Source organism: Cebus imitator, unplaced genomic scaffold (assembly GCF_001604975.1).
Source record: "Cebus imitator isolate Cc_AM_T3 unplaced genomic scaffold, Cebus_imitator-1.0 Scaffold61, whole genome shotgun sequence".
Taxonomy (NCBI): Eukaryota; Metazoa; Chordata; class Mammalia; order Primates; family Cebidae; genus Cebus; species Cebus imitator.
The window spans coordinates 2,994,296-2,998,124 of record NW_016107376.1 but is presented as its reverse complement, the minus strand read 5'-3'; positions in this window follow the sequence as shown (position 1 = coordinate 2,998,124).

Sequence of the window (3,829 nt, the reverse complement as noted above, 5' to 3'; positions counted from 1 at the left end):
TCAGGCAATTCTCCTGCCTCAGCCTCCTGAGTAGCTGGGATTACAGGCATGCACCACCATGCCCAGCTAATTTTTTGTATTTTTAGTAGAGACGGGGTTTCACCATGTTGACCAGGATGTTCTCGATCTCTTGACCTCGTGATCCACCCGCCTCAGCCTCCCAAAGTGCTGGGATTACAGGCTTGAGCCACCGCGCCCGGCCGCTAACCAAGTTTTAATATACAAAACCAGTCTGCTTTATTTTGTGTGTGTGTGCGTGTGTGTGTGTGTGTGTGTGTGTGTGTGTGTGTATGATATCTATACTTATATCCAACTATCTATAGATATCGATATTTTTAAAGGCCTTTGTGTTTGGAAATGGTATTAGGCACAAAATAAAAATCCCCACCTTTTCTTCCTGGGAGATGAGATTACTACATGTGAATCACATGGTGCTTGCTAACTGTAGGTGCAATAAGGTTTCAAAGCCTGGAGCAATAAAAATGAAGTGAGGTAGTCATGGAAAGCTCCCTAGAAACCGCTCAGTGTGAGCATAGAATTTATATAAATAGATGAGAGAAGGTCTTGCCGAGAAGCAATAGGGTAGTAATGGTCAATAATGTGTGATCTGGAGTGAAAACTCCTTCGGGTACATTCTCAGCCTTCTGTAAATTTCAGATTCTGGAATTATTATTATCTTCTCTCCTCCGAGAATCATGTGGTAGATATTGCCATAATTTTTCTGTGTTTGCATCTGCCTCTCTCTGGAGTTGCCTAGTAAGATGGTTCTCACTAAGCTCTGCTCATTTGCAGGAATGTTCACTGTGACTTTCATCATTTTGGTTACTGTGGATACTGCATGAATAAAGAAAGGATTGAGGCTGGATGTAGTGGCTCATGCCTGTAATCTCAGCACTTCGGGGGTGGAGGAGGTGGATCAGTTGAGGTCAGGAGTTCCAGGTTAGCCCGGCCAACATGGTGAAATCCTGTCTCCACACAAAATACAAAAATTAGCCAGCCATGGTAATGGATGCCTATAATCCCAGCTACTTGGGAGGCAGAGGCAGGAGAATTGCTTCAACCCAGAAAGTGGAGGTTGCAGTGAGCAGAGATTGTACCACTGAACTCCAGCATGGGCAACGGAGTAAGACTCTGTCTCAGGGAAAAAAAAAAAAAAATGGATTGGCTGCCAAAGTAATTCCTAGCCAGAGTGATTTTAAATTCTATTTACTTGGGACAGTCTTGGTTTATGACTGTTGTGTAAGAATAATTGTTAATAATGACAGTTTAGACAATAGATTGTATGTGGTGATGCTACCCTTAGCATAATCTTTTTTTTTTTTTTTTCTAAGACAGAGTTTTGCTCTNTTTTTTTTTTTTTCTAAGACAGAGTTTTGCTCTGTCCCCCAGGCTGGAATGCAGTGGCATGATCTCAGCTCACTTCAACCTCGACCTCCCAGGTTCAAGCAATTCTCCTGCCTCAGTCTCCTGAGTAGCTAGGATTATAGGTGTGCGCCACCACACCCAGCTAATTTTTGTATTTTTAGTAGAGACAGGGTTTCACCATATTGGCTAAGCTGGTCTCAAACTCCTGACCTTGTGATCCACCCACCCCCGCCTCTCAAAGCATAATCTTATAGAAAAGGGAATTCGTCCTGGGATTCCCTGAACGCATCAGTCCCCTCTACCCCCATATTCAAACAAGTGACGTGGAAAATGGCATAACTAATTTTATCATTGTAAACGTCTAGGTCTTTGGGCTTTTAAGAAACTTTTCCTATTTGATTATTTGTTTTGATTTCTGTTCTTTAGCCGTTCTTCCCACTGTTCCCTACAGCCTCCTAACGCTATGGTCCCTGTCTCCTCTTCCACTTCTACCCACCTTTGGCTTATAAGGGTCACCAGGGATGACCTCAGCCACATGTCAGTTTTCTTCACACAACGGATCTCTTATTGTTTAGAGAAAAAATTAAAAAGTAAGCCAGAGTTTTCTTTTGGAGGAAAGGAATCAGGCAGCAAGTTTTGCTCATGCCCATTGAGATTAGTGGACTCCCACCCTTGAAAATCCCTTCAGATGGAGACCAGGCACCATGGCCAAGGTGGGCAGATCACCTGAGGTCAGGAGTTTGAGAACAGCCTGACCAATAGGATGAAACCTCGTCTCTACTAAAAATACAAAAATTAGCCAGGTGTGGTAATGCGCACCTGTAATCCCAACTACTAGGGAGGCTGAGGCATGAGAATCGCTTGAACCCAGGAGGTGGAGGTTGCAGTGAGCCAAGATTGCACCACTGCACTCAAGCCTGGGCAACAGAGTAAGACTCTGTCTCAAAAAAAAAAAAAAAAAAAAAAGTCCTTTACAGGTGGAAACACTAGACACTGGGGACTTCAAAAAGGAGGAGGTTTGGAGGAGGGCAAGGGTTGAAAAACTTCCTATTCAGTACTATGTTCACTATTTGGATGATAAATTCAATAGAAGTCCAAGCTCCAGCATTTCACAACATATGCATGTAACAAACCTGCACATATACCCCCTGAATCTCAATTTTAAAAAAGCAAAATCTCTGGTTCACACCTGTAATCCCAGCACTTTGGGAGGCCAAGGCGGGTGGATCACAAGGTCAAAGATCGAGACCAGCCTGGCCAACATGGTGAAACCCCTTCTCTACTAAAAATATAAAAATGAGCTGGGCGTGGTGGCATGCGCCTGTAATCGCAGTTACTTGGGAGGCTGAGGCAGGAGAGTTGCTTGAACCCAGGAAGCTGAGCCAAGATNACAGAGGAGACCCCATCTCAAAAAAAAAAAAAAAAAAAAAAAAAAAAAAAAAAAAAAAAAAAAAAAAAAAAAAAAAAAAAAAAAAAAAAAAAGAAAAAAGAAAAAGAAAAAAATTCTCTGACAGCTCTTTCTAAAGTCACATCCCAGAAATGGAAAAGAGTAGTGGGCCTCCCTTATCTGACTGTCAGAAATTAGACCTTAATGAAAAGCTTTGCAGAGGCCCCATCTCATAAGAATTCAAATCTATCTCGGTCTTCTTTTATTTTATCTTTACTTATACTGTTAGCATTTTTCCTTATCTTCCACTTTGAAAAATGTATAAAAAGAAACTATGTTCTCACCACCTATGGCGAGAGAGATTAATGCTTGGTTCTTTTATGTATAACATTAATCCAAGATTAAAGGAGATGGAAAAAAGTAGCGGAGTGGGGAGAAGGAAGTGATGGCATAGAGTGTAAGTCTGAAAAACGTTCCTAAGGGGATGGTGAAATCCATGAAACTCATGTGACTGTGAAGTCCTGCTAAGCTTTCTCACAGTGACAGATGGAAGAGGCTGCTGGTGAATGAAACAGATGTCTAATTTTAGCCTAAAATGTACTGAGTTGTCTTCCCACAACCAGCCACTAACAAAGGTGCTAAGAAAACAAAATCTCTTGCAAGGGTGTGAGACTAAGGCAGGGAGTGTGTGTGATGGGGGTGAGAGGCAGACTTTCACTCTAACTACGGTCTGAGTGTTTGCGTCCCCCTAAATGTGTATGTCGAAACCTAACCTGCAACATGATGGTATTCACATACATGTCTCTTGGAAGTGATTAGGTCAGGAGGCTGAAGCCCTTATGAATGAGATCAGTGCCCTAATAAAAAAATCTCCAGGCTGGGTGTGGTGGCTCACGCTTGTAATCTCAGCACATTTGGAGGCTCAGGCAGGTGGACTGTTTGAGTCCAGGAGTTTGAGACCAGTCTGGACAACATGGTAAAACCCTGTCTCTACAAAACGAAAAAAGGAAAGAAGAAAGAAAGAAAGAAAGAAAGAAGAAAGAAAGAAAGAAAGAAAGAAAGAAAGAAAGAAAGAAA